Source organism: Protopterus annectens, chromosome 1.part0, assembly GCF_019279795.1.
Source record: "Protopterus annectens isolate FY-2018-M chromosome 1.part0, PAN1.0, whole genome shotgun sequence".
Lineage (NCBI taxonomy): Eukaryota > Metazoa > Chordata > Ceratodontiformes > Protopteridae > Protopterus > Protopterus annectens.
Window position 1 is genome coordinate 625,340,174 of NC_056725.1, and position 24,621 is coordinate 625,364,794.

The window sequence follows — 24,621 nt, forward strand, 5'->3', positions numbered from 1 at the left end:
TACAGAATGAAGGTGGTGAGTATCCAGTTATGTCATATGCAGATGATATGATTCTTTTAACTAAGAATAGTGATGGAACAAGTAATTATTAGAACATGCGATCATTTGCAGAGTATAGAAATGTTTTAAATAGGAAAAGTAAAGGATTTGGTTTAGAAGAAGTGATCATGATAACTGAATTTCGAATAGAAAAAAAATCTGTTTTGGGAATAACATTTGGCTCCATTTGGGTTGTTAAGGAACAATGTATTAAATTTTTACAGGAACTGAGAGAGCTGTGTATTATATGGAGTAAATACAGACTATCTTACAGGAAAAATACATTTAATACACTTTATATTGATGAGAAAATGGCTTATATGGCATACATACATGATGCCCAAAGGCATAGAAAAACACATTATTGAATTAATATTATTGATTTATTTGGAGTTCTAGACTGAACCCAGTTAAAAGAGGAGTATTATGTATACATAGGAATAAAGAAGGTTTTAGTTTATTGAATCCTGTAGATAATTGTGCATCCTTAAATTTACATAGAGTGTTAAAATAGATTAATGGTGATGAAAATGATTATATTACAAAATTGTTTAAGAAAAATATAACAGAGAATGGGATTAAATAAGATTGAATAAAAGAGAAAGAGACTGGAGGAATGAAGAAATACAAAGTTTTAAAGAAAAAATAAAATTATGGAAACTAAATATAGATAAAGTGGAAATAATAGAAGAATATGGTATAAAAATATAATGAAAGAAAATTATTATGTTAATCCATGGAAAAATTTGACAGTAGAAAGAATTAAAGCTATAAAGTAAAGAGATGCTTGGTACATGAAAAATGAGGAATACCAGGATTTTTTTATCTAGCTTACAAGTTAATAAATTACCAGTGAAAGCAAATATATCTTATAAAACTAGATGAAAGGATATGTCTTTACTGCAAGAAAGTAGAGGCTACAGATCATGTTTTCTTAAAATGTAAAAGTGTTCAAAAATTATAGGAAAAGCTAATGAAAAAGAAAATTTTGAATGAATCTCAACATTATAGACAGTTGAATATGGATATGATTAAATATGAATTTTATGAAGGCATGGATAAAGAATATGTTCAAAGATTAGATAAAAAATCTTTTGTATCGTTTGGGTCATTTGGAATCAAAGATTGAATGAGATTATGTTTAATGGTAATTGGATTATTCCAAATATATTAAGGAAAATTAAGTGGTGGTTATGGAAAAAGGAGTGGGGGGTTGATAGGTACATGATATGGAATTTTGAAGAGATGAATGTATATGTTTTCCATAAATATGGAAGTATGTTAATACTTTACTTAGTATTGTTTGTTTGTGTCTTTCGGCTTTTCAAGGTTAGGGGGTCGCCACAGCGGAACTCCGGTCCGCTAATGATTGGTAGTTGATTTTTACGTGCTGAGTTACCAGCCCTGATGCACAACCTTCAATGAAGGTACGCCCATTCACGCATGTCTCCACGCAGAAGACGCTCTAGCTGAGACTCGAACCGGACAGCGTCTTACTGTGAGGCGACAACGCTACCACAGCACCACCACCGTGGTAGCATATGTTAATAAAAATATGTAATTATTCCTAAATTACCTTTTTGAGAGGTGCCTTGAGTTTTTTAAAACTATCTGAGCTACTACCAACTCAAGCAGATGGGGCTGTGGTTTAGCACTCCATATGAAGGACAGCACACTCAGGAATGCAGCACCATCCCCTTATGCTGCAGCTGCAATGTATGCAATTGATTTACTTGCCATGGGGATAGACTCCACAGCCTTCTGCACCAAAGACCAGTGTACTGCCTGTTGCATCACTGGCATTGCTATTAAAAATATAAAGAACAATAAACTAGGCAAGGGAGAAAAACTGGGAAATGGAAAGGAAGAACAGATACTCATGGAAAAAAATAAGATTGGGATGTTAGAAACAGAGTAAAAAGAAGTAGAAGTAGATTTTAGTTCTGAATCAGAAAAACAACAGGTGGAATGATCAACTGGGGTAGAGAAAGGAGGAGAAAAGAGAAGATGAAAGATTGTTTAAGAAAAAAATAATACAAACCATGGAAAAGGTTAACATAGGCATAGTTTCTTTGAAATTGAATATTATGAAGAGTGATGTGAAAAGAATGATGGTGTTTGAATGGTTTAAAAGACTAGATGCAGATATAATTTATTTACTTGATATAAGTTACACAGAAGCAAGGAAGATATTAGAGACTGAGATGATGTGGAGAAAAAATACTATTTGGACAATCAATAGAGATGTATATTCCAGTACTGCAGTATTAGTAAAGAATGTAGAAATTGAAATGTTAGATATAAAAGTGGTAGTAGCCAGGAGAATGTACTATGTAATTTAAGGAAAGGACAGAAAGTGTCTGGGTTATTGGTGGTATATGCTTATACAGCTGTACAGGAGAAATGTTAAAGAATGCAAAATGATGAGAGAGATATTAAATAATGTTAAGTTGAAATAAGTAGAGAGAGAAAATATATTTATAGGAGGGGTTCTATGAGACATCAACTATGTATTGTTTTCAGAAGAAAAATAGAACTAGAGAGGCAACATTTTCAGATTATAGGGAGATAATGAGAATATAATAAAAGATGAAAAGGTTTAAAAATATTTTCAAGAAAAGTTATAGAGGTGGAATGTCTGGAAAAAGAGAGCATCTGTAGGAAGATCATACGACAATGAAATCTTTTTATGAAAGCTTGACAAGTGGTGGATGGCATACAAAGAAAATTAAAAAATATATTTAAGGAAGAGAATGGTAGAGAAAAGAAAAAGTGATATATAATAAGCAAATGGAAATATATCAAAGAATACTGAAAGAGGGGATGGAAATATAGAAGAGGAAGAAAACAAATTATATAAATATAGCAAATAAAAAATGGAAATAATGATATTTAGACAAATATTTTTTGTTAATGGGAAGAAAAGAAGAGTCCTCCCAATTTTTAGGTAAGAAATTAAGGTATTGTGAGAGAAAAATAATTTAACTAAGGATGTAAAAGTACAATTAAGATATAAACAAGAAGAAATTATGGGTGTATACAGTATATATATATGAAGAGAAAATAGGTGGGTGTATGGATGGTTAAGAAGATAAAAGGGGAAATAGTGGTAGAAGTGGAGAAAAAGAATAGAGAGAAAATAATTAGAAGATGTTATAAAGGAAGTAAAATAAGAATCAGCACCAAGTCCAGACAGATTGAGGCCCAACTTCTGTAAAGAAATGTCAAATACAGAAAATTATTTTTTTCCTGGAGATTCTGAATGAATGGATGGAGGTAGGTATTAAATAAAGAAGACATTTGTAAGGGTGTGATATATTTTTTATGAAAACAGAAAGAAAAGAGATTAAAAACATTAAGAGACTAATTACATTGGAGAATACTGATTATAACATGTATGAACATTCTTTAAACAAGGATGATAAATCTTGTGGAACAAGGACGGGATGAAGGGGTTTATGGAATAAAGGGGAAAAAAGAAAATGAGATGTTAATGATTATAGAAGAAGTGGCTGACTGTATAATAAAAGAAGAAGAGGAAGGTAGAGTAACAGTGTGCTACATAGCTAAGGCATTTCACAGCATTAATCACAGAGAAATGCTGAATATTTTAAAAGAATAAACAACAGGAAGAAAAATAAGAAGAACAGTGAGTGCAATTTCTTTGAAACTTTTCTTCATATATTCATATATGTATATGTGTATACTAGGCTGATGACCGCAGGGGCCTTTTTATCTCTATCCATACTTTTCAACCATATTTGATTAAGTTTGGTAGTATAAACTTATTTTAAGGGGCAGATATAGGCTAGGGGTTGGGTGGTCAAGCATTTACAGGCTGCCTCTGTCAATAAGAGGCATAGGTGGCAGACCAGGGGTCAGTTTGTGATTCCTCATCTACTGGTCGAATTTGTACTTGAATTGGGTTATGGAAGAATTCTGCTCCATGTGGATGGGAAGCCCGTTTAAAAGAAAAGGTAGTCTCTGCAACACATACCTGTCCCTCCAAGATGTCCTACTTATGTTGCAGACAAGATTTAGGTACATACATCAGTTAATTCTGATGCTGTTTGTTTTGTAGATATGCAAAAGGTCCATCAGAATGAGATCCAAGTATGCCTTGTAGGCTAAGTGTAGCTTACCCCTCAATAGTCTGAGAGAGACAAATTACAGGGATAGGGCTTTGAGTTAATCCTCAGAGGGCATGTTGTTTACACCCTGTAATTTGGGTGAGGAACCTCTGTTGATGTTTAATTTGTTGCATGTGCTTGGTCAGGTATCTGCTGAAGAGATGTGGCATTTTCCTCAATATTTGGGCTGATGTGAACAGAGCACAGTGGAACAATGACTTCCTTGGACCTAAATGCCTTACCCTTGTTTTTAAGTTTTGCAACACAGTATGATTTCCATACTCTCATAGGCACATGATGGACAAAGGCCAGGTTACTGTCTACCTGCATCTCCAAATCCCTGATGAGTGGGTCTTCTCTTATGGGTGTGTTATCAATATGGTAGTTTTCAGGGGTAGCTGACTTCCCAAAGGATACTATTATGCATTTCTTGGCATTGAGTTTTAGACTGTGGCTCCAGCACCAGTTATTAGTCTGTGTCAGGCCTTCTTGGACAATATTTGTATCTTGGGGGAGTCTTTAACTGCACCTAGTTTGCAACTGTCTGCAGACTTGACCAGACAGAGGCCCTTGACATTGGCTTTGAGAGGTAGATGCCAAAAAGGAACCGACTCAGCAGCGCAGAACCTTGAGGGACTCTGCTAGTGACTAGTCTCTTTGTGGAGGTGGACTTCTTAGATATCATTTGTGAGTCAGCTGGCTATCTAATGGGTGAAATTGGGGTTATACTTAATTTCTTCAGTTTGTCTACAATGCCTGATGCAGTATTGTATTGAATGCTTTGACCAAGTCAAGGTAGGTAGTATGCAATGTTTCGTTCATCACTTTAATAGCATTCTTAAAGAAGTCCACCAGGATGAGTAGGCATGAGTTGCCCTTGATGAAACAAACTGGGTTGGAACCAGTGCCATTGTTTATCATTTCCATGATAGTTCTTTCCATGGCTTTCCATATGAGACTAGTTGGACTTATGGGTCTGTAGTTACTGGGGTCTGTAGATGGCCCACCATTTTGGAGATGGATGATGGTTGCAGTTCTCCATATGCTTGGCATAAAACCTGTCTGGAGGGTATGGCTAAATATTTATTCTAGTGGTTCCAATAAGTCATGATTTGTACTATTTAGGAGGCATCCTAAGATAATATTGGGGTTCATCGATACAGTGTTCTTAACCTTGGAGAACCTATTCCCTTGTGTTAGTTGTGGGAGTTATGTTCGATGGTCTTTCCTGAGGGTTGTCTTGGGAGGGGGAAGAGGGAGATGAAATTGGAGCTGAATTTGTTGGCCAGTAGATTTTCTATACCTTGCAGCTCAGTGTAGGTGGTTCCATTTACAATTAGTTTGGCACTTTGTGGTGTACTGACTTTAAGTTTCCAGATGTAGCTGAAGAAAGCCTTATGATTGTTTTTGACCTGTAAGGCAATTTTGCCTTAAATTTGGCTCTCTGAGTTGCTTGTTTATATTGATGATGAGTTTTTTTTTCCTTGCTGGGTGTTGCACTTCCTAGTTTTTGCCATGATTTTTCTTCATTTTTGTTATACAACCTATTGATGTTTGGATTCTACCGGATGGCTTGTTTTCTGAATTTGTTTTGTGTGCACTTCTGCATAGGCAGTGGTGTTCTCAGGCTTTGGAGGGCTTGAAATTTTACCACGGTATCAGTCAATCATTGGAAGTATGCCTTAAAATAGTTCCTAAAAGTTCCAGGGATAGCTGGGGTCCTGGGTTATATTTTTATTTCAAAGAAGACAGGTTTATGGTCTGACCTTACCAAAGAGGACATTACACAGGGGGGAGTGTCTCTCTCTCCTGTTCCCAGGCTGCTACCACCTGTCTGTTGCTCCATGCTGACACTTACATCCTCCACATTAGGTAACCAGTCACAGGTAAACACTGCTCTTTAAATCTACTGGGAACCAGCATATAATGCTTCAAGGTTTAACAGACTGCTTTGTATTTGTAAGCTGCCTTCTCACTGAGCATTTACATTTTCAGACTTCTGAGTTCTTAATGAGATGGAATTTCCTATATTTGAAATAAAACATGTATGCATTAATCTCTGTCACACACACACACATGCACACGCGCGCGCACACACACACACACACACACACACACACACACACACACACACACACACACACACACACACACACACACACACACACACCCCTTATAGCTGTTTTTCCTGTTTCCATACAGGCTACCTAATGACCACTGAGAAATTTAACTATGGCCTAATTTCTCAGAGCTGATACTCTGACTATGGTCTTAACTTTTAGACTGTGCATTAAACTCATGACAGATAGAAGCTGTCCTTCTGCAGAGGCAAATCAGTTAAAGTTGCATCAGCCTTTAAGCTGTCAAACAAATGTACTACTTTTGACTTTGAAGTAGTTGGTGCCATATTCCTTAGACATTGTTTTATTCTATTTTTAGATGAATAAGGTTCTGAAAACTCCCAATGGAAGTGCTCTATCACCCACTTACTAAATGAATTAATCAGTATTGGGGATTCTAAAGATTAGCATCTGTCATCTTCATGACCTATGTCTAAATTCTTAGGAAGGTCAGACTTTGAAATGAAGGCTTCCTCTCCTTCTGAGCAGCTGAGAAATGAAGAAGATATTTTTCTTCATTTATATTTTTATATTTTCTGCTGCTTATTATGCAGAAGCAGAAACCACAAAGCAAGAACAGAAGGGTCCCTCACTCGGGCACTGATATCAGATCCTGACTTGTGTAAATTCAACCACTAGTATAAGCTGCAAAATTGTCTAAGCTTGGCCAGAAATAGATTTATTTGTGATTATTTGAATGGTATCCATTTTTGCTGAGTGAAATGCTAATAATCTACACATGAGTATTTTGGCATAGATGTTGGAATCAACAGTGAAGCTCTTGCTTTCACTTAAGTAAGACCATCTAAATGTTTGCAAAATTAATAATTAATGAAATAAAAGCAGCCTTAACCAGTGAAATAAATTATCCGGTAGCGCTAATTGGATTCAAATTAAAGTCCTCCAGTTATAATCATTGTTTAGCCATTTGGTTTTGAACTGGCAAATTCAACTGCATACAAACTCTCTTTAAAGAGAAGTCTCTCTCTTTCTCATGAACACCCCATCCCTTTCAGTGGAGCACACATTCCCAAAGGTAATAGCTTTTAAGCAGTCCAATAGGCTACTATAAAATGTACTTAAAGTGTGAAGCTACAGAAGTTTCATTTCTAGAACTGACAATGTCCCTGGTATGCTTCTGCAATCTAATTTTAAATCTTCTTGGTTTTCTCCAGCATATAAAAATGCTGCATTAGAAGGCAGGATACATATCAAATTTTTGATGTTGAAAGAGTAGAGACTAACACTAATAATGTGTTTTCCAATTATCCTGTCAAAAGGTGTGCAAATTAGTATATAAACATTGCAACAACAAAATAAGTACTCAGCTATGGGTCTTACAAAGCCCGTGTCTCTCTTGTGGGAGACCATTAAGTGTCTTCCTGAAACAGGTTACACTAGTAAACCCTAATCAGAGGGACATTTTTACAGATAACACACTATACTTTGGAACAAAATCAGTTTGTTTGTTGACCATGTCATTCTGGCTTATACAATTTAAGAGTTTTCTCTTTTTTTTCTGTAGGCATATCAAACAACAGTTCTTGTTTGTTTCATTGAAATGCCTTATAATACATAGAAGAAACAACATTCTTAGCATACCTTCTGTTTTAAAAGTTCTTAATTTTGTTATAAGACTCCAACCCCCCAAAAAATCTTTTCTTTGGGCATAGGCATGGCATGGGCATACAAGTTCTCCATATTGGAAAAGTGATATAAAAAGTGGTGGATGGAGGCTGTGTTTATGTAAAAACTGGTTACAGCTTGTGAGCATACAAAATAACATAGACTAAACAGGCTTCCCTTTTTCTTCCCTGTACCTCTCTAAATACCTCCAAAATATTGGGATGGTCATGTATATTGGCTAGAACATCTAGGCCAAAGCTATTCTTATTCAAGGATTTTATAAAATATGTGGCCAATAGGGGGTTGCTTCTACAGATGAAAATAAAATTATATAATGCTGATAAACTGTCACATGTTCATTATAAAATTGTGTGGGATAGCTGTAGTCAGCCTTAAATGATCATACCAACAGAAATGTGTACAGTGGATAAAATGGTACCCCAATTTCCATATCCTTGATTTGCTTATAAAACATATAAGCATAGGTTCATAGATTAGTAATAACTGTCCTTGTGGCCATTTTAAGAATAGCCAATTCACCCCATGGAAGAATGAAACACTGTACCTTGGGTCTGTAAGGTAAACACCTTAACCATTATGCCAACCTTCTACCTTTCAACAAAAAAAATTTAGTCTGCAAGTTAACGATAACTTAATACTATAATTACTTCTTGGGGAGTCACCTATAAAAAATGATTGCTTTCATCCCATCTAAATGCCTTATATTTGTATAAAGTCTTATAACATCTGAAGTCATAAAATACATTGATTCATTTCAAATGAAATTATTCATTTTTTGCATAACAAGTGCACAGTCCACATAGTCTACTGGGGCAGAGGGATAAAGCCCTGGCTGACCTAACTGCACCCCAGATGATCTGTATTTGACTACCAGCATGAGTGATGGAGGGACAGGGCAGAGGAAGATGGGAGTGAGAGACTGATGCCAGTTCGTCTATCCTGAGGTTAGTGAGACAGCTCAACTTGCTGCATTGGCGCCACCTACAGAAGAGTGGGTATATCACCAGCAGCAAGGAGTCTGGCCTGCCCATGCTGTGCAGTAGAGCACTGCTTAGCCAAAAGGCTGGGCATCTACTATAGTGTGCATACACCTTCTGGGAACAGCCATTGTGGAATACAATCTGCCGAGGGGATGGGGATACACAGGATCAGCAGACTGCCCAACTCCCTAACATCTTAGTCCTGTCTCCATTAGGTAATTAGTGGCCTGGATGACTCTTACACTGATTACCCTGATAATGGAATGAATGGACCAACTGGGCATAGGAAGGGAGGTCACTGCACTGATGCTGTGTGCTCAAAAAAAAAAAACAAGAAAAAGAAAAAGAGAGTAACCCCACTATTGGAATCAATCCTTAACATATACCCATAGAGCTCCTGCTTAATAAGTTTATAAACCTTGAGTAAAAATCCCCTACATCTCAACACTATTAATGTATCAGAAGGGGATGTTAAAAGTGTTTTTCTCCTTTCCACATTCTATGGCTCTAGGCTGTCTCTGTTCCTAGTTCCTAGTAATTGCAGCATCTCCCCTTTCCCTCTTCTCTCCTTTGCCCTGTGGCTAGCAGATTTAAAACCCTTTGTTATGTATGTTGTGATAAATACTCCTATTGTTTTTTCAGAGACTTTTTTAAGCATTATGATAAATCATAAAGTAACAGAAATGTGCTTTTAATTTTGAGTATTTTGAAATTAATGTGTGATTTAAACATTCATAAAAGCTAAAATGGCAAGACGTAAAGGCAAAGAAGCATGAGTCATTCAAAACTACAGCCTTATAAGAATAAATAAGCACTTATTTAAGAATTCTCAAAATCAAAAGAGAGTACTGAAGTAAATGATAATTTATTACCATGCCTATGAAAGTTTCTAAAAACCTTAGCAATACATTGCATGGTATCCATCTGTGCAGTTTCTGTAATGGACACAGGGCATTAGAATGGTCTGCTGTGGGACAGATAGGATGAAGCAGTCAATGGTCAGTTGTTCTATCCTAGAGAGAGTATGACTGATAAGTTGTGGTTTGTCCAAGCTTTGGTGGAGTTCAGATGCCTTGCAGGCTACCAGAGGCTGAAGGAGGAGGAGTAACAGATGTCCACTGCTTGCTATACAGGTGCATGCATACAGGTGCAAACATACTACAAATTTATATCATTGTATGTCACATCTCAGGCTAAAGACTTTAACTAGTCATCCGCATTATTGCGTCTTCCTTCACCTGCTTGTATCACCCACTAGAAGTTTTCAGCCCTTGAAGAGGTAGGGAGACCTGCCCAGAAAGTGGTTACATTAAGGATTATCCAGTAAAGAGCTACTGAGGTTATCAGGTCAGGATGGAGAGGGGCAGGATTGTAAGTTGGATATCAGTGAAAGACAGCTGGGGAATTGGGAGAGTGCGATTAAAAAAAAACACTGTTAGTAATCTGCACCACAGCCCTTAAATCATAATGTCAGCGCAAATGAAAATGGATAAATGAGGGTGTTTGAGGGTGTTAGGACCCAAAAATGTGCTTCTTCTTATTAAAGGAAGGTTAAGGGGTCATGAATTCATTCCCTTACAGAAGAGGGAGAGTAAATATTTACTTATGATGCGATTTAACAGATATATTAGTTTTGTTTATTTTTATCTTCTTACTTGGACTTTTTGTATTGTTAGTGATGGGTGTCTAAATATGGGAATTTGTGTGTTGGACACCATTTAACTCAGAGCAGGATTTCTAATGTGCATCAAATGAGTGACAGAGCTTTAGTATAGTCATAATACTTTACTTAATAAACTAAAACAATAAAACATATACATGATATAAAAAGGTTCTGAGTACAACTAATTATATGTTAGATTAGGTTTATAAAAGAGTAATATATGTTTCTTGTCTAAATAATCTGCGCATAAAGAAAAGTGTCCCTAATTTTTCACTAAAAGTATGTATCTTCACAAGTACTTGATATGAGAAACTGCATAGATGATTGCTGTTTAATGCTCCCTGAATTAGTCTCTGGCTGGAGCACAGACCCTTCTTTAAAATGTCCTTGCCGATTACAATGTTTAGCCATTACTGCATCTAGCTGTTTGAAGATGTTAGTTATATGGATATTCACAGGCAAGAAAGAAAAGTCTGTAATGCATGCTTATGTGTACTCTCTGCCAAACAGGAGAGGTTTGGCATTCTTATGAGCTAAAAGTTCTGAGAGCCAACCCCAATATCCATTTCTATGGAAATATGCAGTTTTATGGCTGGTGACATTCCAAAGATGTGCAAATGCATTAGAACAACTGATCCTGCAAAGCTGAGAGAAGACAGATCTTCTACTTATGAAATCAGGTTGACAGAAAGGAAATGAGATAGCAATGTGTTTAGCACAAGGAGAAAACATCTTTAAAGAAAATAAAAATGTAATCAGCAATGTATAAAGATGTGGCAGGGCATTCATATTTCTATTCTCCAAGGAGGTGGGAGGAGAGTTAACAAAACTGACAGGGACACTTGCAGGTAGCACAAATTCAATATGCCCTAATGGCTGCTTGCTAGCAACCCTTAATAATTACAAAAATTGTAATATGTTCTGTCTGGAAAGTAAGCAGTCTTAAGTTGATTAGAGTAATGGCTATCATTGTCACATGTACTAATTTAACTTAGTTTACTCACTCAGGGTATCGCGGCACACAGTAAATACTGACATACTCAAGGGTCATAGTAATCTGATTCTCACATTTAAGGTTTGAAGACCCCAAGAATCATGTTAAGGGATAAGATTTCAGTAACACTGCCACCATTTCTATTAGCAATATAAATTCATTAGATTCATTGACTCATAGATTGTTACTAGGCTAACAGCCTGGGGGTCCTTTTTAAGACTAGCCAAGTCTTCCTGAAAAACCCTGTCAGATTTTTATGAGCAGTTTGGGGAGTGATAGCCAAAAACAGAACAGGAATTACTCAAAACAGCCAAGAAGTACACTTAGCCTTGTGTATGAGAAAAAAATCACTGGTTTACAACATAAATTCTGTAAAATGCTGAGTACAAAGGCTGTTCAATACAAAATTTCAAAGCAAAACTAAGACACTGGGCCAGATTTACGAAAGCTTGCACGGAGTGCAAGAAGAGTGTAGGAGCTCACGGCGGCAATATGTCTGCCGTGCGATCCAGATACAGCTGGCAGGGGTGTGCATGACAGCTGCTAAAGCTACTGTTGCACGGACAGCGTCATGGTATGCAAATTACCTCATTCACTGCTGAAAGCTATGCAAATGAGGTAAATTTGCAATCCAGGAAACACTAACCTGTCCGTGGAAGATTAGTGTTATCTGCAGAAATGTACTCCGTTGGTAATGGAGTACCATTCTGCAAATAGTTAAATGGAGCTATTACAGCTCCAAATAAAGGATGCATACAGTTGAGGAAGCATGACAATGGCCAAATATAAGGCCATTGGCATTTATAAATGCTTAAAATTATTAAAATCAAACTTTTTTCCCCTGATCTCCGATGTTTAAACATAGTGCAGCACCACGCAAACGTGCGGCGCTTTAAAAAACAAGAAAATAATTTAAAAATAGCCAAAAATAGGCATTTTCACTTAAAAGCTTATCCTGCCATGCAGTTGAATGGCAGGCTGAAGACAACATGGCCACTGAGTAGTGGTTGCTAAGGGGGGGGGGGGGCTCAGTGTGAGAGATGTAACCATGCATTAGTAGGCAATCCTATGCAAATGAGGATAAGGATAGTGAAGCCCAATTTTCCCCAGCATGTGAGCCATGACCCAAGAGTGTAAGTATAGGAGTAGGTGAGTAGTAGAGTAGAATATAGGTGACATCATATGGGGGTATGTCAGAAAGGCTGTAAGCTAATTGGAGCACAGTGGCTTGTGTTTACCCTGAGTTGCTCAGGATTGCCAGAGGTGTGTCTACAGTTGTCCTATTTGAAAACCTGAAATCAAAGGTGCACACTGTCAAAAGTTCGGAAATTTCTTGCAAACATGCACACAGCGTGTGCACGTGTTTGTGCGGCACTGCCCCGGGTGGAAATAGAAAGGGAAAAGGAAGGAAAAGAAGTAGTAGGAAGTTAACCAAGGAGAACTATCAGCTCTGCCAGGTGAAATATATCAGACTCAGCCAATTACATAGGCAGAACACTATCCCAGCCCAGCTCTTTAAACTCTGCAAACAGCATTCCCCCTGTTTTTTCCCAAGAACTCTGCAACACTGCAGTATACAAAGAGAGAAAGCTTAAAAAGCTTAAGTCAGACAAAATGTTAGGAGCTGCTCTTGTTATCATAAACCAACATGTGCAAGGTGCTGAGGGTGGTGATGTTGTGAATGCTGCTGAGCAACCCACAGTGAGGAGACAGAGAAGAGTGTACAGACCCAGGGTAACCTACCAGGGGCTACATGAGCTGGTGATAGTGGAGCGTTATAGGGTGGACAAAGACCTCCTGCAGCAAACTATTGAGCTGTGCCGGTCACGCCTCACACACAGACACAACAGAGGGGAAGCCATCCCAGTGGATACCAGGGTATGTGTTGTCATAAGAATACAAGCTACAGGTACCTTCCAGAAACCAACTGGTGATATTATGGGGATTTCACAGGCATCAGCACCCAGGGTACTCCACCAGTTCCTGGATGCCATGTCAGCACATGTCAGTGACCACGTATATTTCCCCAATTCCTGTGAGGCATTAGCCAGCAATATGCGTCTTTTCCACCAAATAGCAGAATACCATGAGGTAGTGGGTGCAATAGACTGCACGCACATATGCATCAAAGCATCACCCGGTGAGCGGGGTAGGGTCTACATCAACCGCAAGGGCTTCCCCTCCATCAACTGCCAGGTCATGTGCAATGGCCAGGGCATAATAATGAATGTGTGTGCTGGCTGCCCTGGAAGCTATCACGATTCCCACATCTGGCATCTGACACAGCTGTACCAGAGATTTGCCAATGGGGACATCCCTGATGGTCATCTAGTGGGGGATGCTGGATATGCACTGGAGCCGTGTCTGATGACACCCATCAGAAATGCACACACACCTGAACAAGAACTCCATAATGAGGCACACGCACAAACAAGAAACATAATTGAGAGTGTGTTTGGGATGCTCAAGTCACGGTTCCGGTGCCTGGACACATCTGGTGTAGCCTTGCAGTACTCACCAACTACATGTACCCAAATTGTTATGGTATGTGCCATTCTACACAATATGATCCTGCGGAAACAGCTGCAGCAGGAACAGCATGGGGCAGGGCCATACAGCCCCACACCATTGCCAAGGCCTGCACAGACACAGCATGACTCAGAGTAGGAACAACCTGAGCCTGCCCCAGTAGGCAGAAGGAGGTGTGCCGAGTATGCCCTGGCCTTGGCAAAAAGGCAATGCATAGCACATACATTGACTTAGTAGGAACCCTGGAAATGACACCTCTCTCTGACTCGCACATACAGTAAAAGGGATGCCTAACTTCACACTACCTGTTTTCAAACATGTATAGGGAGTGTACTATGTACATCCAACATAGGCAGCCCTGCAGCACCACCTGAGGCATGAGTGCCCTATTCTAAGCAATATAAAGCACTGCTAAGCACATTTTACCAGTATTGAGCATATTTAAATACAATTGGGTGTAGCTGCGCACCGCGCTAACCAGCACAACGTCGGGCTACGTCGGGCAAATTTGGGCAATGTTGGGCAAAGTCGCGCAAAGTTGGGTAAACACGCTCACACGTGCTTTACTGTTCCTTAACCAGTCAGGTCTGCCCAGCAGGAAAATAAAAAGCAGTGACAGGGCTCAAACTCAGGATACTGTGCACTATAGTCACAGTACTGAACCACGACAGCATTTCACTGGCACAGACACAACTTAAGTCACTCACACATACCAGTTGGGGGGGTCACATACCTAACAGTCACAGCCAGCAGGACAATTGTAGACAAACGCAAATCAAACAAATGCTGTATCATGCCCTCTGAAGAGGCATATGAGTAACCTCCCCCCAGGCCTATGCAGACCCCAGGCAGTGTGATGTGGGTTGGGTAGGCTATGAAGTCACAAACTAATATGCGTGTAATTGGAAGCTAAGTTCTGTAGTACAGTGGTATGCCTCAAGCCAGTATGATAGGCAACAGTACAGACTGAAATGGAGTACTTTACATAGCAGTGCAGGCCTAGCAAATGTGTATAAGTGTCAGGTGTACCCCTCATCCTATGTACACCCACAGTAACAGTCAGGTGTGCCCCCCCAGGTAGAAATGTAGAAATAATAGCTGTCCCCCCTGTATGTAGAAATGTTGATATGTCTATGCAAATTGACTCATGGAAGCCCTGCAGGCACAGCGTGCTTCCTGTCGATGTACAACATAAAGGTGAGCCCTGAAGTAAAAACCAACTTGATTTTTCACACACATATAGTATATATGCCCATAGTGGGCATGCTCACACACTTAAACAAATTTAGTAAATTTCAGTCAGCAACATACTGAAAGGTCATACTGGGCATGCCCACAAACTTAAACAAACAAAGCAAATGTCAGTCACCAACATACTGAAAGGTCATACTGGGCATGCTCACACACTTAGGCCATGTCTGAGTACAGCAGTGGGCCACACATATCTGGCAGTTGTAGTTCTTACTCCAGACACTTGTCACTATTCACCAATCCTGCCTTGCGCACACAGTGATATGAAAATGACCCATATAATATATTGGACCCCTGTCATAATCAAACTATGTACTACAAGTACTTAAATTGTTCAAAGAAAGTGAAAATCCAAAGAAGATCAATAAATCTCCTATCAGTATCATCAAGAAACAATGAGCACTCCTAACATTATCCAAGCCATGTTCTGGCAAAAATATTGCCAAACAGTCCATACAGAACCATGAAGCTTTCTTTTGCTATGTCATAAGTATCAATGTAAACTCATCTATGTTCTGAGTCAGTGCAAAGTGTAAATGAATACATGTACATGACTGACATTGCCAACATCTTGTCAGACAGATTCATACATATTTATCCCCCTCTCACTGACAAAAGGGCCCATTACCATACCTGGAGATTGTGAAAACCCAGAAATCACATATACAATGGTTAAACAGCTCTATCCATACCTAAAAACACGGTGTCTATGGGATGACATGGTTTCCCTGGCTGTGTCATATGTGAACTCCAAAACAAACAGACCCTGCACCTGAACAGTCTGTTGAGACTCACCCCCTGTACAGGATATGAAACTGTTGAATGGGTTACAGCAATGTTTGGCACACTCCACAAGTGTTGGTGCACAACAGACCATGGGAACTATTGTCTTATAAGCTCAATAAGCCTGATCTGCAAGGCCATGGAGTCCATCATTATGGAACTCATAAACAGAGCTATTGGGAGCCTACAAACACCCAACCCTACCCATTTTGGTTTGGTCAGGGGCAGATCATGGTTCCTAAACCTGCTAGACAGTTTTCAAGGCAGTCACCCAGGACATACATCAATGAAATGAGCTACACATGGCCTACATAGACATTGAAAAGCCCTTTTCCAACATCCTACACACATGTCATATCCATAAAATCAACAACCTGTGCATAAACACGTATGTCATCTGATGGATTGCCAACTGGGGCACAAATAGATCCCACAAGGTAAGAATTGTGGTCTCCCTGTTGGACTGTAAGCTGGTAACAACTGCTGTCCCCCATGGCTCAGTCCTGGGACCCCTCCTGTCTGGTGTATACTTTTCAGAAATACAATCAAACACACAAGGGCTATGGTTAGCAAAGTTTGTGGATTATTGCAAAAAGATTGTCATAATCGATGTTTGGGACAACAGAGACATCCTTAAAAAGGGTCTCAGTCAGACAGATGTGGTGTCAAAATGATGGCCTCGAGCTACAGTCATATAAATACCACATAGGTGCCAATACCCTAAATATGGAGGTAAAATAAGGGATCTATGGACACATATGGATAGTCACATCTACTTCCAGAAACACATTCACAAAGTGGTTAGAAAATCATGCTATGTGTTCCCACAAATTGCGAAGGTCTTTGCATGTAGGTCAAAGGAGGTTCCCTCTACTCATCAGTCATCAGACCCATCAGAGAGTATCATGGCACACTTGCGATGAATCTGACTAGGCACCTTCAGCAGCTGGAATGACCACTGAAGTACCACCTCAACAACAGGATTACTGGCCTCAAACAGTTGCCCCATGCAACAAGACTGAAGTTAACTCAGTATGTACTCTGTTGCATACTGTCTACTCAGGTGATCTCTGCCCAACAGACAGGTCCATGTCCAATGCAGAACTGATGTACAAGTGCTATCTGAAGTAAACCCAAGCTCACTGTGCCACATGCTCTAGGGATATCATCCTCACAACAATAAATAGAACATGTTGGAGGGATACATTACTAACTCACAGACTTTCCTTGCTTTGGAACAGGCTCCCAACCTACATTAAGCTGAGTCCCTCACTGACACTCTTCCAGTGGAGCCTTGGTGAGTGTATGTGAAACTGAACTGTCACACCATGACTCACTTCATCAGCTCTACTACACAGAGGCCTAGGGAACTAACCCCATGTGTGGTGATAGCTGCACACTATGGCCATACTAATACATGCCTTCAGGCAGATAGCCTGTTATCTACCTATGTATATATGTGGGGGGAACACAGTATAATAAGCCAAAGATGGATGGGCAGAGATGTGTGTAAGAGGGTGACCATGACAGGGAGCCATCCAGGACTGTCCCACCCAGCACACATCCCAGTGGCACAAAAGACATGAGGTGCACATCTCACCCAGAGTACATAACAGCCACCAGTATCTGTAAGCATTACAATGTATGTGGTCCATGTGCCTGCTGTACAAGATGACTGTACAATAAAGTACACATCTACTATCTGTAGACATGTACCTGTCACATAGATTCATAGGTATGTAGTAGTCTATTTTCACAAAGGCATATATTAGCCTAGGCAAGTTGTGCAGCTTTCACCACCCCATTGGGTAGTCTCCTAAGCCCTAGTTCTAATAGTTGGTACCCTAAGCCTGTTTCTAGTGGGGCTGCTGATGCCTGGCGTGAATTGTCTGTTTCCCATCCACTCATCAAGGTTCCTATTGAAGAGTGTCAGCGAGGGGCTCTGTCTGATGTATATTGGGACTCTGTTCCACAGTAAGGCAAGTGTCTGGGATGGTACTCTATCCCACCAGCATGTTGTATTCATTGTTGTGATGAGGTCCATATCCCTGGAGTGTGCAGTGTGACTCAATTTTGTTATCCGTAGATGGAGCATGTTCACCAGTTATGTGTTGGACATGGCTCTGTATGTTAGGCAGAGTGTGCCTCTGAGTAGGTGGTATGCAACGGAGAACAGATTTAGTTTTACCACTTGTGTTGCATAACACAACTATTTGAGGCCAGTAATCCTCTTGGTGAGGTACATCTGTGGTCTCTACAACTGCTGGATATGCTTAGTCGAGTACATCCAAAATGGTGCATTGTACTCAATGATGGGTCTGATGACTTAAGAGTAGAGGGCCACCACTACCTCTTTTGATCCTAATGAAAACCCTTTGTTGATTAGATGGGCCACATAGGATTTCCTAATCACTTTGGCAACATGGTTGTCAAAGGAAAGATGACTATCTACTTGTGTCCCCAGATCCCTTATTACATTGTCAGTTTTTAGGGGGTAACACCTATGTGGTAGTTTGTGGGTACTTTGTTTTCACCAAAGGGGATTACTACGTATTCTTCCACATTGAGCTTGAGGCCATGATTCTGACACTACACATCTGTCTCATAGAGTCCCTTCTGAAGAATATTTGTGTCATCCAGGGAATCTATTATGGCAAACACTTTGCAGTTCCCAGCAAACTTAGTCAACCACAACCCTCCTGTGTTGGCATGTACTTTTGAGAAGTCTATACCAAACAGGAGGGACCCCAGGACTGAACCCTGGGGGACACCAGTTGTTACTGGTGTAGAGTCTGACATGTAGCCAGCAACTGTTAATTTGTGGGATCTATCTGTGAGCCAGTTTGCAATCCATCTTGTGATGTATGGATTCATGCCCAGGTTAGTGAGTTCATATATGATACCTGACTGGGAAGTGGTGTCAAAGGCCTTAGCGAGGCATAGGTAGGCTGTGTGGAGCTCATTTCAATCATCTGTAGCCTGGGTAACTGTCTCAAAGAAATACACCCAGTTCAGGAGGCGTGATCTGCATTTGACGAAGCCAAACTGGGTGTGCTCAACAATGTGAAGGTTCCCAATGTCTTTATTGTTGACTTCCAGTATGATTGGCTCCATTGCCTTGCAGATCAGACTCGTCAGGCTCATAGAGTGTGAATGCCAAGGGTCTTTTGTGGCCCCACTCCTGTGGAGTGGGAAGAACGTTGCTGTGCAACATTCTATGGGTACATATCTTGTAGAGAGGATGTAGAGAGAGGTGAAGGTATCCTTGCTGAATATGGATACATCCTCGCCCTATGTGCTATGATCCAGGTTCTGATGCTGGAAGGTATGGAATGAGTAGTATCCTGGTAGTGCTGGTGTGCTGTCTGGTGCCTTGAACTAGGTTTCTGTTACTGCACAGATATCAGTATTCTCCATACTGAGAAGTGCCTTGAGTGTGTGCATTTGGAGGCTGAGACTTCTGGCAATGAGTAGCATTTAGCTCACTTTGTGGTTATTTGTGTTGGTTACGGGGTTTGGTTTGTCCTGAGTGACTGGTGTTCCACACCTGAAGTCAACGCCTCATTGGTCCAATCTGACCATAAGCTAATTACCCTACATATCCACATTCTGCCCCCACCCCCCATTAAGGAAACCATGTTAAAAATTTTCTCCAAAGCCAACTTCATGCTTCTTAAGACAGAAATGGCAAACTTCAGGACACCCATGCAGATGGACAATACAGTTACGACTACTGAATCCTACACAATTGCACTTTATAAGCACTTACATGAGTGTATGGATCATGCTATTCCAAACAGAACCAAGATGCTATCCCCCAAGAAAAGGAAGCCAATCTGGTGGTCCCCTGCCATAAACAAACTGCACAACAGAAGGAAGAAACTGTTGCAAAAGAGGGTAAAATCCCATGAGTGGAGGAGCTCCCTGGTCAGCCTCAGTAAGAAGCTGCGATCCCTGATAAAATCCTCCAAAGCTAGTTACAAAAACAAAATTGCCACTGATTCTAAAGACAACCACAAAGCATTCTATAGCTATGTTAAGAATCTCAATGGCAACACACAGATCTGCTCTGAGTTAAAGCACAATGGCACTAAATTTACAGACCCAACTGATATTGCCAGCATCCTGGCAGATAGGATCAGTGCTAACTTTACCCCACTCTCACCCATGAAAGAGCCCATCTCTATACTGGAAGAATGCAAAGTTGCTGTCATCACAGCTGCACAGCTACTCTCCAAAGCCAGGAACACAGCATCCATGGGACCAGATAACATCCCAGGCTGCGTTCTACATGAACTACAGAACGAACTGGCACCACACCTAAGTACCATGTTCAATCATAGCCTCACCTCAGGCTTTGTGCCTGCTGAATGGTGCACAGTGACGGTTATCCCACTACACAAGGGGGGAGCCACCACAGACCCCGGGAACTAGCGCCCCATTAGCCTGATGACCCTGGTCTGCAAGGCCATGGAACGTATCATCATGGAATTTATAAACAAAGACATTGATAATCTCCAAACTCTGGACCACAACCAGTTTGGGTTTGTAAAAGGCAGATCATGTCTCCTAAACCTGATAGACTTCTTTGTAGCAGTCACCAAAGCCATAGACAAGAGTAAGATGGTTCACACAGCCTATCTAGATCTTGCCAAGGCTTTTGACACCATCCCCCACTCTGGGATTATAGATAAACTCACTAAACTAGGTATAAATCCCTATGTCACAAGATGGGTTGCCAACTGGCTCACTGACAGAACCCACACTGTGAAAGTAGCAGACACCAAATCCAACTTCAGACCAGTGAAAAGTGGAATACCACAGGGTTCAGTCCTGTCCTGTTTGGTTTCTACTTCCCTGAAGTACGGGCTAATACAGAAGGTCTTTTGCTAATGAAGTTCCTAGATGACTGCAAACTAGGAGCCATAACCAAAACTACTAACGATGTGGACATCCTACAAAAGGGCCTCACTGAGACAGATGCCTGGTGTCAAAGCCATGGCCTCAAGCTCAATGCCAAAAAGTGCATTGTCATCCCCTTTGGTAAAAACTCTGTACCCATGAACTACAACATAGGCGGTAGTATACTTAACACTGAAAGTGTGATAAGAGACCTTGGAACACAGGTGGACAGTAGTCTCTCCTTTGATAATCATATCGCTACAGTAGTCAGGAAATCCTTCTACGTGGCACACCTCATCACAAACGGTTTCTCATGCAGAAAAAAAGAGGTCATTGTTCCCCTCTACTCATCACTTATTAGATCCATTATAGAGTACAACACCCCTTTTGGTATGTACCTCACAAGACATCTACAACAACTGGAAAGCCCGCAGAAATACCTCACAAAGAGGATTAGTGGCCTCAAATACATACACAGACCATCTCAAAACATACCAGCTTTACTCTGTTGCATATCACCTACTCAGAGGTGATCTCTGCCTAACATACAAATCTATGTCAAACACAGAGTTGTGGGACATGCTCCACTTAAAGAAATCCCAATCCCTCCAAGCTTTGGCCCCAAAACCCAGACCAAAATACAAAAGGACGGGGTGTATCCATTTTCATAAAGATACCCACACCTCCAGGTTAGTGGCACAGCACGAGGCCTTGGCGACCATCCAAGTGCAACTAACAGTGGGCAAAACTGCTTATCAGATCGTAACCTGCTACAGATCACCTACCTTGTCTCAGGACCCTCACTCAGCATTCCTGAGAACACTGGAAAATATAAAAGTCCTACCAAACACCATGATATTGACAGATTTCAACTACCCAAACATTGACTGGGAGAATTACTCAAGTACAAACTCCTTTGCCCAATGCTTCCTAGAGTTTATAAACTCAAATGCCCTGGAACAGCTGGTCACCAAGCTCACTAGAGGTGACAACATACTGGACCTGATCATCACCAACATGGGGGGATCAGTGTTCCACACCAGAGGTAAACCACTGGCTGATAAGATCAGATCATAAAGCAATCACACTGGACATCCACATCCTGACCCCACCCCCAGTCAAGGAAACCAGTGTGAAAAACTTTTCAAAAGCAAACTTCACACTTCTCAAGACCAAAGTGGAAAGTTTCAAAGCCCCCTTGCTACATGATAATGCTATCCAATCCACAGAATCCTTTACAAGTGCATTCTATGAGCATCTACAGGGATGCATGGATCGAGCCATCCCAAGTAAAACCAAGACTCACTCCTCCAAAAAGGGGAAACCAGTCTGGTGGTCCTTGGCCATAAATAAGCTATACAACAGAAGGAGGAAACTATTACATGATAGAGCAAAATTCCAAAAAGGAAAGGCATCACTGATCAATATTAGCAAGAAACTGCGATCGCTCATAAAATCATTCAAGTCAGTTTCTAAAGAAAATTTGCCAAGGAATCTTAAGATAACCACAAAGCCTTCTTTAGCTATATCAAACATTTAGGTGGCAACTCTCAGATATGCTCTGAGCTACTGCAAAATGGCAAAAAATACACTAAACCAACTGACATTGCCAACATCCTGACGGACAAGTTCAGTGCAAACTTCACCCCCCCCTCACCTCCAAAAGGGCCCTTGTCCATCCCAGAAGAATGCAGAGCCCCAGACATCATGGACATGCAGGTAAAAACAGCCCTCTCCAAAGCTAAGAACACAGCATCAATGGGACTGGATGGTGTCCCAGGCTGCGTCTTACACGAGCTCCAAAAGGAACTAAACCCTCACCTAAATTCACTGTTCAGACTCAGCCTTACCACAGGCTATGTACCCAAAGAATGGCATACAGCAACAGTCATCCCACTCCACAAAGGTGGTGCCACAACAGAACCTGGAAACTATCGCCCTATAAGCCTGACCAGCCTGGTCTGCAAAGCTATGGAGCGAATTATCATGGAGGTATTGTCCACTCCGAAAGCGCTTATTAAATGGTTAGTTTGTATCGTACTGCTCCATCTCTTCATCTCGCTTTTTTGTTTTTAAATAGTTCGTGTGTTTTTGGTTTTAGTTGAATTATCATGGAACTCAGAAACAGAGAAATTGGGAACCTCCAGACACTGGACCCTACCCAATTCAGCTTTGTTAAGGGCAGATCCTGCCTCCTAAACCTAGTTGACTTCTTTGAAACAGTTACCAAGGCCATAGATGAAGGGAAGGTAGTCCACACAGCCTACCTGGACCTTACTAAGGCCTTCGACACCATTCCCCACTCTGGCATCATAGACAAGCTTGCCAGCTTGAACATTAACCCCTATGTCATGAGATGGGTGGCCAACTGGCTCACGGATAGAACACACACATGGTCTGAGTTGCGGGTGCCATGTCCAACTCTAAACCAGTCACAAGTGGCATCCCACAGGGCTCGGTCCTGGGACCCCTCCTGTTCAGTATATACTTCTCTGAGGTACAGGCAAGCATGGGAGGACTATGGCTGACCAAGTTCACAGATGACTGCAAACTGGGGGCCATAATCAACTCTCCAGCTGACACAGACATCCTCCGGAAGGGTCTTACAGAGACAGATACCTGGTGTCAAAACCATGGCCTCAAGCTGAATGCCAAAAAATGCATAGTCATCCCCTTTGGAAAAACAAAGTGCCCATGAATCACCACATAGGTGGTAATCCACTAGGTACGGAAAATGTAATTAGGGACCTGGGGACCCAGGTAGATAGTAACCTCTCCTTTGATAATCACATTGCCAAAGTGGTTAGAAATTCCTTTTATGTAGCCCACCTAATCACGAAAGGGTTCACCTCTAGATCAAGAGAGGTCATTGTGCCCCTCTACTCATCACTTATTAGGCCCATAATAGAGTACAATGCCCCATTTGGTATGTACCTTAATCGGCACATGCAACAGCTGGTAAGACCACAGATGTACCTCACCAAGAGGATCATGGGCCTCAAAGAGATGCCCTATGCAGCTCGACTAAAGAAACTCCAGCTCTACTCGGTTGCTTACTGCCTGCTCAGAGATGATCTATGCCTGACGTATAAGGCCATGTCCAACCCGGAATTAATGGACATACTCCACCTCAAGGAAACCAAATCTCTTAGAGCCACATGCTCCAGTGAATTAAACCTCAGCACAGCAATAAACAGGACGTGCTGGAGGGATAGATTCCTGTCCCAGAGACTTCACTCGCTCTGGAATGGAATCCCAGTTTATGTTAGGCAGAGCCCCTCGATGACTCTCTTCAAGAGGAATCTTGACGAGTGGATGGGAAATTGTAAATTTACTCCTGGGATCACTTCAGTGGCCCTGCTAGACAGAGGCCCAGGAAACTAATTTAAAAGGGAGGTGAAAGCCAATACATTCTGGCTAGGCTTATAAATGCCCTTGGGCAGATAGCCTAGTACCTACCTATGAACCTATGAACCTACACACTCTAGGGACCTAAACCTTGTCACCACAATAAACAGAACATGCCAGAGGGATAGATTCCTGTCCCAGAGACTTCCCATACTCCAGAATAAACTACCTATCT